Source organism: Pinus tabuliformis, chromosome J (genome assembly GCF_031772625.1).
Source record: "Pinus tabuliformis cultivar Carrire ecotype Pingquan chromosome J, CPIR1, whole genome shotgun sequence".
In the NCBI taxonomy this organism is placed as follows: domain Eukaryota; kingdom Viridiplantae; phylum Streptophyta; class Pinopsida; order Pinales; family Pinaceae; genus Pinus; species Pinus tabuliformis.
The window spans coordinates 1,081,149,859-1,081,165,333 of NC_142295.1; positions in this window are offsets into that span (position 1 = coordinate 1,081,149,859).

Genomic DNA, 15,475 nt, shown 5'->3' on the forward strand with positions numbered 1-15,475 from the left:
GCAAATTTTGCATGCATGGGCACCCTTTTGACATTCCATGTTGAATATCCTTAAACGACCCCCCATTTCATCATATTTATAGCTATTTTGCACAGGAATAGAGCTCCAAACCCTTTGCAAGCACATCTACTTGCTATTTGCGAACATGTAGCTTCATTATTTTTAACTTGGAGAGGGCCATTTCATAATTTTTGGAGGTTATTTACATGAGTTTTAGGATATATTTTTATGTTTGAAACTTCTCCTTGGACTTCTGAGCTATTTTGGAGGAGATTTCAACATATTTGGTCCTTTTCACTTGACGTGTGTGGACCTCCCACCGCCAAGTCCTCAGGCTTAGTCTCTCGAATGTGCTTGAGTCAGGTCGAGTCAAGTTTGGTGGAACGACTTGGACAACACGAAGAGAGCACCCGAGATGAGTTCGATGGAACTACTTTGGTGAGACGGGCACACAAAGAGTGCACCCAAGATGATTTATGTGGAACAATTGGAACGATTTGGTGAGTCGACACGATAAGGGTACCCAACCGAGGCACTCTCCATCAAAGACAAGGCGCGCCCAACTGAAGACAAGGTGCACCCAGTCGAAACGCACCAGTCCGATTTGTGGATGCACATAATCGAGGATAAACATGAAGAGGAGTATATTGCAGAGAAGTATGGAGGGTTCATAACACATATGGGTGGATTCTTCTTGGAGACTAGGAGAGATGGCCTTGTGATGTGGAAAGGGGAGTCGTATGACTTCCTCACACCACCATATTTTTGAAGCTCATGAAGGAGATGGGCTTACTATCACTTGCTCTAGATGGTGAGAGTTGGTGAGACCCCTGGGAGCTTGACATGCCATTGAATGACGCCTCATGATGAGCATAATTAGAGGAAAGATTGCATGACATGGAAAGAGTTGACAATGGTTGCACATGTTTGGGTGCATGTGTTCTTGTGGAGTTGATGCTACAACCAGATTAGTTGATTGCATGAGGGGATCCAACACATGTCATTCTTAAAGGTTGCAATACATGCATAAACATAGGATATATGTTAGAGACGAGATTCTTCTGTATTGATGAAGACAATTGATGCGAAGGTTGTTCATGATAATAAAAATCTTCAAGGGTTGGTTGAGAAGTTTGCTAAGGGGTGTGTTGTCGAGGATGAATACCATATTGATGTGGGGGAGGATGTCAAGCACTTAGGCTAGGCACTCGAGCATGCCTGATTTAGGCTGAGTCGAGTTTAGTGGAACGACTTGGTTGGCATGAAGGGCACGCCCGAGACAAGTTTGATGGAAAGAATTTGGTGAGATGAGCACACAAAGAACGTAGCTGTAATGAGTTTGGTGGAATAATTCGAACAAATTTGAGATTTGGCACGACGAGGGTGCATAGCCAAGGCACACCTGACCAAGGACAAGGCGTGCCCCGCTGAGATGTGCCTAACCGAAGATAAGGCATGCCCATCTAAGACGCGAAGGTACATGACTGACGGTGAACTGAAGGAAAGTTTGTAAGCGAAAAATGATGTAGCATAATTTGGAGTTTATGGTTGGCTCGAACGAAGGAAGGTCGAATCAAACGCCCAAATGACACGTCCCTTGGAAGAGACATGACTGTTCATGGAGGGTGACTCATATATATAAGATGATAGGAGAGGAGTTAGAAAAGGAGGAGACGACGAGGGAAGAAGAGAGTTGGGTTTGACAAAGGAGCTCGCTCTCTAAAGCAAGTTGTTGAAGGAAGTTTTGCAAGCTTGTGGAATGCAATATATATGAGGGTGGTACATCGTGGGGTATTTGTGTATTAAGGTGTTATGTAGGTTGAAGGGCTGCAACTTGGTTATTTATTGGTTTTGGTTGTGGGTTGCTAGTTGAAAAATTGTAACTCGGTTATTGTATATTTGTATCTATGAAGTTTTGTGGCAGCGAAATGTTTGGAGTTCCTCCCAACCGAATCGAAATCCATTTTAAACCGAAGTTTTGTGTATTGAAGTTTTATAGTGAAAGTGCAGTTGGGAAATTGTTTTGGGAGCTACCCCTCTCGTTTATTGAAGTGTTATTTATGTACATGACTCGTGTTATTTATGAATAAATGCGATTATTGCTGAACTTAAGTTAATTGAAGTAAACTGTAATTGAAGTTAAGTTTTGAAGTGGCTATTGTAGTGAGTTTTTATTAAACACCAATTTCGCAAGTATAAGATATCGGTCTCAGTATAGGGTACATGGGCTAGAGGCATAGTACAAGCATTAATAAACTAAAGTTGGTCTCAACATTGAGGACAAAGTGCGCCAGTGCTGCACACCTCACGGGACTTGGGAAGCTCATAGCTCAGAGGTGCGCCCTGATGGCGTGACACCCAGATTTTGAGGCTAGACATTGGCTTCCCTGAGGGAAGTTAATTCTAGGAGGGAAATATATGCATGTTTTGAGGCTAATACCATGCCTTCGGGAGGGATATTGAGCCTCTTGATCCTAAAAGATTTCATCCTTTGGGGGACGACCTTCTATCTTTGATGGTTTTGTTTACATTTGGGATACCTTGCTTATTGTCTTAGTCTTCTTTACCTTGTGGATGACAAGTGACTTTCTTGTAAATTTTCTAGGCTAAGGAGTTGGTGTTGCCTTTGCCTCTACTTGAGCCAACCCAAAAATATTATCAGTGTAGGTATTAGCTTACCTAGAGAATGAGATTACATGTTTGAATTTTTAACATGTAGTAGTGGTCTCCCACTTGTGAATCATTCATGCCGATGGTGAGAATTAGTCTTTTCCTTTTTTTCTTTTTTCTTTTTGCTTCTCTCTCTATTCTTCTCGTTTTGGTTGCTGCATCCCGTCGATTGCAGCTATGGGATTGCTTAATCATTTATCCAACACATCCTTCCTCTAACCTTTTGCTCCTTGACTTAGCTAGTACCACCCTAGTTTCGTAACCAATTTTCACTTATTCTATATTAACCTTTTTCTATTGTTTTCATTCTTCTTTTCTCATTCTCTTGACATATACATACTCATGTTCGATATTTTTTTCTTCACTAGTATGTCACTAGCTTATTGCAACTCACACCTTTTCTTGTTTTGTGCTAGCATTGTCTCATGTAGCCTTTGCTTTTGCCTTTCGAAAGTCACTTCTTCTCATGCTAGAGCTACTGTGGTGATCGTATTTCCAAATCTTCCCTTCATTAGTGCTTCACCAGTCTTCGTATATCTTGCACCCTAGGTAGATACACGTGGGAATAGCTAGAGCTACCGTGGTGATCGTATTTCCAAATCTTCCCTTCATTAGTGCTTCACCAATCTTCGTATATCTTGCACCCTAGGTAGATACACATGGGAATAGATATATCGTAGTTTCATAGCTATTTTGTGAACTTGTTCACTTTAGATGTCCTTTATTTCCATCTATTTTTCAATTGACGAGGTCGCTTGGATGATGATGAGGATATATTCTTACCTTGGAAACCCCTCTCTTGGACTTATGAATACTTTTGTAGGAGTTGTCCACCTATTTAGCCCCTTTTCACTTCACACATGTGGACCTCTAAACTTCTAGGGCCAGACATTGGCTTGGTTGAGGGAATTTATTTCTATGAGAACACCCATACCATGTTTTTGGGCTTATAACTAGCCTTTGTATCTTTTGCACCCTAGGTTTTTACATGTTGGCAATTGGCATAGCTACCTCTTAGCTTCATAGATATTTCATCAACTTTACCCATTTAAATGCCCTCTATTTTTTAATATGGAAATATCTACCTTTTATTTTAGATGGTGTTAAAGCAGGGTCAATACATCCCTTGTTTTCTCATCTTGATTTTTTTCACCTCGTTTCCTTATTAGGGACTCTGTTTCACCTTCTACCTTCCTAAAGGTAAAACTCTAACATGACCATTGTAGGATTATAACCTATTTTGGTAGCAATGTTACCATTCTCACATCTTTCGCATCCTTCAACACGCTGCAACATGAAGACACCTCTTTTGTTAAATATAAGTATAATATTTCTAATTATTCTTCCTGCATTTTTATGCATTTAACTTACGCTTGCTTCTTAACACCATTCCTATCTATTTTTTAAGCATGGATCCCCCTCATATGGATCAACATGTTTTGGCGAAGGACTCTTTGGGATGACTCTATGATTGTTCAAGTGGTGTCACATTTGGTAAGGCAATTTCATAAGTAGTAGTACAGATATCCCAAGGCATTTGTCACAATAATTGGAGGCACATTTGTGCAACTTTTGCATGCATGGGAATCCTGCTTACATTCCAGGTGCTCACTAGTGTCAATACCTCCCTTGTTTTTTTGTCTTGATTTTGTTCACATCATGTCCTTGCTAAGTAGTTGATGTGACCTTCTCTCCTAGAGGTAAAACTATAACATAGTTATTGCAAGATTGTATCTTATTTTGGTATTGACATTACCATGTTCACATCTTTCACTTCCTTCAACAAGCACCAACATCAAGACATCCCTTTTTTTCAATTAATTATTAGTATCGTAATTCTAACTATTCTTCCTTGGCTTTTTTCATTTCATTTATGCTTCGTGCTTAAGATTACTCTTATCCAACTTGTTAAGCATGGACCCCATTTGATATATTCGACATGTTTTGGCTTGGGACGATGGGAGATGATTTTAGGATTGTTAATGTGGCATCACATTTCATGGGGCAATTTCATAGTTGGCATGATAGTACTCAATCCACGACATTGGTCACATCATTCAAGGCCTGTTTAGGCAAATTTTGCATGAACGGGCATCCTCTTGACATTCCCCGTTGAATATCCTTGGACTGCCCCCGATTTCATCATCTTTCTTCATTGGCTTTTTGCATTTCATTTATGCTTCTTGCTTAACTCTACTCTTATCTATCTTGTAAACATGGACCCAATTTTATGTATCCAACACGTTTTGGCTTGGGACAATGGGAGATGATTCGATGATTTTCATGTGGCAATTTCATAGTTGGCATGGTAGTACACATGCCACAACATTGGTCACATCATTAAAGGCCCATTTAGGCAAATTTTGCACGCATGGGCATCCTCTTGACATTCCATGTTGAATATCCTTGAACTGCCCCCTATTCATCATATTTATAGCTATTTTGAATTGGAATAGAGCTCCAAATCCTTTGCAGACACATCTACTTGCTATTTGCGAACACATGGCTTCATTATTTTTTATTTGGAGAGGATCATTTCATAATTTTTGGTGGTCACTTGCATGATTTTTATGATCTATACTTATGTTCAAAACCTCGCCTTGGACTTATGAGCTATTTTGGGGGAGCTTTCAACATATTTGGCCCTTTTCAATTTACGCGTGTGGACCACCCATCGTCAAGCCCTCATGCTCAGGCGCTCGAATGTGCTGGAGTTAGGTCGAGTCAAGTTTGGTGGAATGAGTTGGACGACACAAAGAGTGCGCCCGAGATGAGTTCGGTGGAATGATTTTGGTGAGATGGGCACACGAAGAGCACTCGCAAGATCAGTGCAGTGGAACAATTGGAACGAGTTGGTGAGTTGGCATGATAAGGGTACCTAGTCGAGGCATGCTCTCTCGAAGACAAGGCATGCCCAACTGAGATGCGCCCATTCAATTTGCGAATGCACATGGCCGAGGATCAATGTGAACAGAGGAGTATATTGCAGAGAAGTATGGAGGGTTCATACCAGGTATGGGTGGATTTTTCTTAGACACGAGGAGAGATGGTCTTGTGATGTGGAAAGGTAAGTTGTATGACTTCCCCACACTGCCATCTTTTTGAAGCTCATGAAGGAGATGGGCTTACTGTCATTTGCTCGAGATGGTGAGACCCCTGGGAGCTTGAGATGCCATTGAATGGTAGCGCCTCATGATGAGCATAATCGGAGGAAAGATTGTGCGACATGGAAATAAGTGAGAATGGTTGCACATGTTTGGCTGCATGTGTTCTTGTGGAGTTGATGCTACGGTCAGATTAGCTACCTGACTAATCGATTGCACGAGGGGATCCAACACGTCATTCTTACAGGTTGCAATACATGCATAGACATGGGATATATGTCAGAGATGAGATTCTTTTGTATTGATGAAGACAGTTGACGTGAAGGTTGTTCATTATGAGGACAATCGTCAAGATTTGGTTAAGAGTTTTATTGAGGGGTGTGTTGTCGAGGACGAAAACCATTTTGATGTGGGCGAGGATGTGAAGCTATTAGGCTAGGCACCTGAGAATGCCTGAGTTGGGCTGAGTTGAGTTTGGTGGAACGACTTGGTTGGCAACGAAGGGTGCGACCGAGACGAGTTTGATCAAAAGAATTTTTTGAGATGAGTGCACGAAGAACGCACATGAAATGGGTTTGATGGAATGATTGGAACAAATTTGAGAGTCGACACAACGAGGGTACCTAGGTGAGGCGCACCCGACTGAAGAGAAAGAGTGCCTAGCCGAGACACACCCGACTGAAGACAAGGCATGCTTAGCCGAGATGCACCTGACCAAAGACAAGGCATGCCCATCTGAGATGCGCTCGATTGAGTTGCGAAGTTACACGACCGACGATGAACTAAAGGAAAGTTTGTATGTCGAAAATTATGTGACATAATTTGGAGTTTATGGTCGGCTCGACCGAAGGAAGGTCGACTTGAACCCCCAACTGACACGTCCCTTGGAAGAGGCACCACTGTTCACGGAGGGTGACTTGTTATATAAGATGATAGGAGAGGAGTTACAACATCAATCAATAGAATATTAACAACTTGTCATTGCAAGAAAAGGAGTAGACAATGAAGGAAGAAGAGAGTTGGGTCTCACGAAGGAGCTCACTCTCTAAGGCAAGCCGCGGAAGGAAGTTGTACAAGCTTGAGGAACACAGTATTGCTAAGGGTGTTATGATGTGGGGTATTTGTGTATTGAGGTTGTGTGTAGGTTGAAATACCACAACTTTATTATTTATTGGGTTTGGTTGTGGGTTGATAAGTGAAGGGTTGTAACTTGGTTATTGTATATTTGTATCTGTGGAGGGTTGTGACAACGAACTATTTGGAGTTTCTACCAACTGAACCAAAGTCCATTATAAATCGAAGTTTTGTGTATTGAAGTTTTATAGTCAAAGAGAAATTGGGAAATTGTTTTGGGAGTTCTCCCTCTCGTTTATTGAAGTGATATTTATGTACATGATTCATGCTATTTATGAATCAATGCGATTATTGCTGAAATTAAGTGAATTGAAGTCTACTGTTATTGACCTTAAGCTTTGAAGTGGCTATTGTAGTTAGATTTGATTGAAAACCAATTTCACAAGTATAAGATATTGGTATCTGTATAAGGTACATGGGCTAGAGGCGTAGTACGAGCATTAGTAAACTCAAGTTGGTTTCACCATTGAGGAGAAAGTGTGCCGGTTTTGCATACCTTAGGGGACTCGGGAAGCGCATAGCTCAGAGGTGAGACCTAGTGGCATGACACCTAGATTTTGAGGCTAGACATTGGCTTGCCTGAGGGAAGTTATTTCTAGGAGGGAAACCTCACCATGTATACGCGAAGAGGAGTATATTGCAGAGAAGTATGGAGGGTTCATACCAGGTATGGGTGGATTCATCTTGGATACGAGGAGAGGTGGCCTTGTGATGTGAAAGGGAAGTCATATTACTTGCCCATTTTGAAGCTCATGAAGGAGATGGGCTTACTGTCACTTGCTCGAGATGGTGAGGTCCCTGGGTGCTTGAGATGTCATTGAATGGTTCCTCATGATGAGCATAATCGGAGGAAAGATTGTGTGATATGGAAAGAGGTGACAATGGTTCGAAATGTTTGGGTGCATGTGTTCTTGTGGAGTTGATCCTACGGTTAGATTATCTACCAACACGTAATTCTTACAAGTTGCGATGCATGCATAGACATGGGATATATGTCAGAGATGAGATTCTTCTCTATTGTTGAAGACAATTGATGCGAAGGTTGTTCATGATGAGAACAGTCTTCAAGATTTGGTTAAGAAGTTTGTTGAGGCGTGCGTTGTCGAGGATGAAAACCATTTTGACGTGGTGGAGGATGTCAAGCCCTTAAGTTGGGCACTCAAGCACGCCTGAGTTAAGCTGAGTCGAGTTTGGTGGAACGATTTGGTTGGCACGAATGGCGCGCTCGAGATGAGTTCGATGGGAAGACATCGCTGAGAGGAGCGTACGAAGAATGCACTTGAGATGAGTTTGGTGGACACTTTGGAACAAATTTGAGAGTCGGCACGACGAGGGTGCCTAGCCTAGGCGCACCCGACCGAAGATAAGTCGTGTCCAGCCGAGATGCGCCCGAACGAATACAAGGCTTGCCCAGCGAAGATCCGTCAGCTCGAGTTTTGAAGGTACACGACTGAGGATGAGACACGAAGGCACACAAATGACAATGAACTGAAGGAAAGTTTATATCTGACAAATTATGTGATGTAATTTGGAGTTTGTGGTTGCCTTGAACGAAGAAATGTCAGCTCAAACGCCCAACCGACACGTCCCTTAGAATAGACACGACTGTTCATGGAGGGTGACTCATATATATAAGATGATAGGAGAGGAGTTAGAACATCAATGAACCCAAGATCAACAACCTGTGATTGCAAGAAAAGGAGACAACGAAGGAAGAAGAGAGTTGGTTCTCACGAAGGAGCTCGCTCTCTAAGCAAGTTGTTGAAATAAGTTGTGCAAGCTTGTGGAACTCAGTATTGATGAGGGTGGTACACCGTGGGGTGTTTTGTGTATTAAGGTGTTTTGTAGGTTGAAGCGCTGCAACTTGGTTATTTATTGGGTTTGGTTGCGGGTTGCTAGTTGAAAATTTGTAACTCAGTTATTGTATATTTGTATCTATGAAGCTTTGTGGCAACAAATTGTTTGGAGTTCCTCCCAACCGAATCGAAGTCCATTTTAAACCGAAGTTTTGTTTGTTGAAGTTTAATAGTCAAAGCGCAGTTGGAAAATTGTTTTGGAAGTTCCCCCTTTCGTTTATTGAAGTGTTATTTATGGACATGATTCGTGTTGTTTATGAATGAATGTGATTATTCCTAAACTTAAGTTAATTGAAGTAGATTGTAATTGAAGTAAAGTTTTGAAGTGGCTATTGTAGTGATATTTGATTAAACACCAATTTCACAAGTATAAGATATTGGTCTCAATATAGGGTACATGTGCTTGAGGCTTAGTACGGGCATTAATAAGCTCAAGCTGGTTTCAACATTGACGATAAAGCATGTCGGTGTTGCACACCTTAAGGGACTTGGGAAGCGCATAGCTCAGAGATACGCCCTAGTGGCGTGACACCCATATTTTGGGTCTAGACACTGGCTTGCTTGAGGGAAGTTATTTATTTGAGGGAAACCTCACCATGTTTTGAGGCTTTATACCATGCCTTCAGGAGGGATATTGACCCTCTTGATCCTAAAAGATTTCAACCTTTATGGGACGACTCTCTATCTTCGATGGTTTTGTTTACATTTGGCATACCTTGCTTATTGTCTTAGTCTCCTTTACCTTGTGGATGACAAGTGACTTTCTTGTAAAATTTCTAGGCTAAGGAGTTGGTGTTTCCTTTGCCTCTACTTGAGCCAACCCAAAAATATTATCAGTGGAGGTATATAGCTTGCTTGGACAATGGGATTACCATGTTTGATTTTTTAGCATGCAGTAATAGTCTCCCACTTGTGAATCATTGATGTTGGAATTAGTCTTTTCCTTTTTATTTTCTTTTTGCCTCTTTCTCTATATTTTCTACTACATTTTTGGTATCCTCACTATTGATTGATTCCCTCTAAGTCATTGTCATGAGTGGGCCAAACTTGAGATACTTCTTCCTAGATGGTTCTAGTCACCACACTCCTTTCTTCTTGTTACTTCCTTGGAACGTTGGTTTTGGTTGTTGCATCCTGTAGAATGCAGCTATGGGATTGCTTAATCGTTTATCTAACACATCCTTTCTCTAATATTTTGCTTCTTGACTTAGCTAGCACCAGCCTAGTGTCGTAACCAATTTTCTCTCTTTCTATATCTACCTTTTTCTATTGTTTTCATTCTTCTTTTCTCATTCTCTCATCATCTATATATTCATGTTAGATATTTTTGTCTTCACTATTATGTCACTAGCTCATCACAACTCACACCTTTTCTTGTTTTGTGCTAGCATTGTCTCATTTAGCCTTTGCTTTTGCCTCTCGAAAGTCACATATTCTCATGTTAGAGCTACGGTGATCATATTTTCCAATCTTGCCTTCATTGGTTCTTCACTAGTCTTCGTATCTTTTGCACTCTAGGTGGCTATAGGTGGGCATATCTATCTAATAGTTTCATAGCTATTTCATGAAGTTTTCCACTTTAAATGACCTTTATTTCCATCTATTTTGCTATTGACGAGGTCACTTGGATGATTACGAGGATATATTTACCTTGGAAATATCCTTCAACAAGCTCCAACATCAAGACATCTTTTTGTTTTAAGTGAATTATAAGTATCATAATTCTAACTATTCATCCTTGGCTTTTTGCATTTCATTTATGCTTCCTTCTTAACACTACTCTTATCTAGCTTGTTAAGCATGGACCCCATTTTATGTATTCGACACGTTTTGGCTTGGGACAATGGGAGATGATTTTATTATTTTTCATGTGGCATCACATTTAATGGAGCAATTTCATAGTTGACATGGTAGTACACATATGCCACGATATTGGTCACATCATTCATGGCCCATTTAGGAAAATTTTGCATCCATGGGCATCCTCTTGACATTCCGTGTTGAATATCCTTGAACAACTTCGTATTTCATCATCTTTCTAGATATTTTGCACTGGAATAGATCTCAAACCCTTTACAGACATATCTACTTGCTATATGTGGCTTCATTATTTTTGACTTGGAGAGGGTCATTTCATATATTTTGGAGGTCACTTGCATGATTTTTAGGATATATTCTTACATTTGAAACCTCTCCTTAGACTTATGATCTATTTTGGAGGAGCTTTCAACATATTTGGCCCATTTCACTTGATGCATGTGGACCTCCCACCATCAAGTCCTCAGGCTTAGTTGCTTGAATGTGCTCGAATTAGGGCGAGTCAAGTTTGGTGGAATGAGTTAGACGACATGAAGAGTGCACCTGAGATGACTTCGGTGGAATGCCTTTGGTGAGACAGGCAGATGAAGAGCGCGCCCAGGATGAGTTCGGTGGAACAATTGGAACGACTTGGTGAGTCACGACGACAAGGATACTGAGTGGAGGTATGCTCTGTCGAAGACAAGGAGCGCCCAACCGAAGACAAGGTGTGCCCAGCCGAGACACACCCATCCGATTTGTGAATGCACACAGTGGAGGATCAATGTGAAGAGGAGTATATTGCAGAGAAGTATGGAGGGTTCATACTAGGTACATGTGGATTCTTCTCGGAGACAAGGAGAGATGGCTTTGTGATGTGGAAATGGAAGTTGTATGACTTACCCACACCACCATCCTTTTGAAGCTCATGAAGGAGATGGGCTTACTATCACTTGCTCGAGATGGTGAGACCCGTATGAGCTTGAGATGCCATTGAATGACCTATCATGACGAGCATAATCGGTGGAAAGATTGTGTGACATGGAAAGAGTTGAAAATCGTTGCACATGTTTGGGTGCATGTGTTCTTATGGAGTTGATGCTATGGTCAGATTAGCTATCTGACTAGTCAGTTGCACGAGGGGATCCAACACATGTCATTCTTACAGGTTGCGATAAATGCATGGACATGGGATATATGTCAAAGAAGAGATTCTTCTGTATTGATGATGTGAAGGTTGTTCATGATGAAAACAATCTTCAAGATTTGGTTAAGAAGTTTTCCAAGGGGTGCGTTGTCTAGAATGACTACCATTTTAACGTGGGGGAGGATGTTAGGCCCTTAGGCTAGGCACCCGAGCACACCCGAGTTAGGCCGAGTTGAGTTCTGGGGAACGACTTGCTTGGCATGAAGGGCGCGCTCAAGACGAGTTCGATGGAAAGACTTTGGGCAGACAAGCACACGAAGAACGCACATGAGATGAGTTGGGTTGAATGATTGGAACAAATTTTAGAGTCGGCACGACGAGGCTGCCTAGCTGAGGCACACTCGACTAAGACAAGGCGTGGCCAACTGGGATGCGATCGATCGAAGGCAAGGCTTGGCACAGGCTAGATGGGCTTGCCCGAGTTGCGAAGGTACATGACTGAGGATGAAATGCGAAGGTACACGATTGACGGTGAATTGAAGGAAAGTTTGTATGCGATAAATGATGCGAGATAATTTGGAGTTTATGGTTGGCTCAAAAGCCTAAATGACACGTCCCTTGGAAGAGACATGACTATTCGTGAAGGAGTTTGAACATAAATCAACTGAAGTTTGGAGAGTTGGGTCTCATGAAGGAGCTCGGTCACTAAAGCAAGCTGCTGAAGGAAGTTGTGCAAGCTTGTGGAACACAGTATTGCTGAGGGTGGTAGACCGTGGGGTATTTGTGTATTGAGATTGTGTATAGGTTGAAGGGCCACAAGTAAGTTATTTATTGGGTTTGGTTGTGGGTTGCTAGGTTAAGGGTTGTAACTCGGTTATTGTATATTTGTATATGTGAAGGGTTGTCGCAACGAACTGTTTGGAGTTCCTCCCAACCAAACCGTTGTCCATTATAAGCCAAAGTTGTGTATTGAAGTTTTATAGGTATGGAGCAGTGGGGAAATTGTTTTGGGAGTTCCCCCTCTTGTTTATTGAAGTGTTATTTATGTGCATGTTTGTGTTGTTTATGAATGAATGTGATTATTGCTTAACTTAAGTTAATTGAAGTAAACTGTAATTGAAGTTGAGTTTTGAAGTGGCTATTGTAGTGAGATTTGATTGAACACCATTTTCGCGAGTATAAGATATAGGTCTTGGTATAGGGTACATGGGCTTGAGGCATAGTATGAGCATTAGTAAACTCAAGTTGGTTTCACCATTGAGGAGAAAGCATGCCAATGCCGCACACCTCAGGGGACTCGGGAAACTGATATCTCAAAGTTGTGCCTTGGTGGCATGACACCTAGATTTTGAGGCTAGACATTGGCTTGCTCGAGGGAAGTTATTTCTGGGAGGGAAACCTCACCATGTTTTGAAGATTATAACATGCCTTCGGGAGGGATATTGAGCCTCTTGATGCTAAAAGATTTCAAACTTTGGGGGATGACCCTCTATCTTCGATGGTTTTGTTTACATTTGGCATACCTTGCTTATTTTCTTAGTCTCCTTTACCTTGTGGATGACAAGTGACTTTCTTGTAAATTTTCTAAGCTAAAGAGATGGTGTTTCCTTCGCCTTTATTTGAGCCAACCCAAAAATATTATCACTGGAGGTATATATCTTGCTTGGAGAATGATATTACCATGTTTGAATCTTTAGCATGCAGTAGTAGTCTCCCACTTGTGAATCATTATTGCCAATGGCAAGAATTAGTCTTTTCCATATTTTTCTTTTTGCTTCTCTCTCTATATTTTCTCGTTTTGTCAACTCTATTTTTGGTCACCTCACTAGTAATTGATTCCCTCTAAGTCATTGTCATGAGTAGGGCCCAACTTGATATACATCATCCTAGATGGTTCTAGTCAACATGCTCCTTCTTCCTTTTTACTTCCTTGGAACGTTGGTTTTGGTTGTTGCATCCTGTAGACTGTAGCTATGGGATTGCTTAATCATTTATCCAACACATCCTTTCTCTAATCTTTTGCTCCTTGACGTAGCTAGTACCACCCTGGTGTCGTAACCAATTTTCTCTCATTCTATATCGACCTTTTTCTATTGTTTTTATTCTTCTTTTCTCATTCTCTCAACATCCACATACTCATGTTAGATGTTTTTGTCTTCACTAGTATGTCACTAGCTCATCGCAGCTCACACCTTTGCTTGTTTTGTGCTAGCATTGTCTCATGCAGCCTTTGCTTTTGCCTCTCGAAAGTCACTCCTTCTCATGCTAGTGCTACCATGGTGATTGTATTTCCAAATCTTGCCTTCATTGGTGCTTCACCAGTCTTCGTATCTCTTGCACCCTAGTTAGATACACGTGGGCATAGCTATATCTTAGTTTCATAGCTATTTCATGAACTTTGCGACTTTAGATGCCCTCTATTTCCATATATTTTGTAATTGACGAGGTCGCTTGGATGATTATGAGGATATATTCTTACCTTGGAAACATCCCTTAACAAGCTCCAACCTCAAGACATCTCTTTTTTTAGTGAATTATAGATATCGTAATTCTAACTATTCTTCCTTGGCTTTTTGCATTACATTTATGCTTCTTGCTTAACACTACTCTTATCTAGTTTGTTAAGAATGGATCCCATTTTATGTACTAGACACGTTTTGGCTTGGGACAATTGGAGATGATTCTATGATTGTTAATGTGGCATCACATTTCATGGGTCAATTTCATAGTTGACATGGTAGTACTCATATGCCACGACATTGCTCACATCATTCAAGGCCCGTTTAGGCAAATTTTGCATGCATGGGCACCCTCTTGACATTCCATGTTGAATATCCTTCAACGACCTCCCATTTCATCATATTTCTAGCTAATTTGCACTAGAATTGAGCTCAAAAGCCTTTGCAAACACATCTACTTGCTATTTGTGAACATCTAGCTTCATTATTTTTAACTTGGAGAGGTCCATTTCATAATTTTTGGAGGTCACTTGCATGAGTTTCCAGATATATTTTTACGTTTGAAACCTCTCCCTAGACTTATGAGCTATTTTGGAGGAGATTTCAACATATTTGGCCCTTTTTGCTTGACGTGTGTGGACCTCCTACCATCAAGCCCTTAGGCTTAGGCTCTCAAATGTGCTCGAGTGAGGCTGACAACACGAAGAGAGCACCTGAGATGAGTTCGGTGGAACTACTTTTGTGAGACAGGCACAGGAAGAGTGCGCCCAAGATGATGTCAGTGGAACAATTGGAATGATTTGGTGAGTCAGCACGACAAGGGTACCTAGCCAAGGCAAGCTCCATCGAAGACAAGGCGCGCCCAATTGAAGAAAAGGTGCACCCAGCCGAAACACACCCGTCCGATTTGTGGATGCACACAACTGAGGATAAACATGAAGAGGAGTATATTGCAGAGAAGTATGGAGGGTTCATACCACATATGGGTGGATTCTTCTCGGAGACGAGGAGAGATGTCCTTGTGATGTGGAAAGGGGAGTGGTATGACTTCCTCACACCACTATCTTTTTGAAGCTCACGAAGGAGATGGGCTTACTTTCACTTGCTGGAGATGTTGAGACCCCCGGGAGCTTGAGATGCCATTGAATGGCGCCTCATAATGAGCATAATCGGAGGAAAGATTGTGTGACATGGAAAGAGGTGAAAATGGTTGCACATGTTTGGGTGCATGTGTTCTTGTGGAGTTGATGCTACGGTCAGATTAGCTCCCTGACTAGTCGATTGCATGAGGGGATCCAATACATGTCA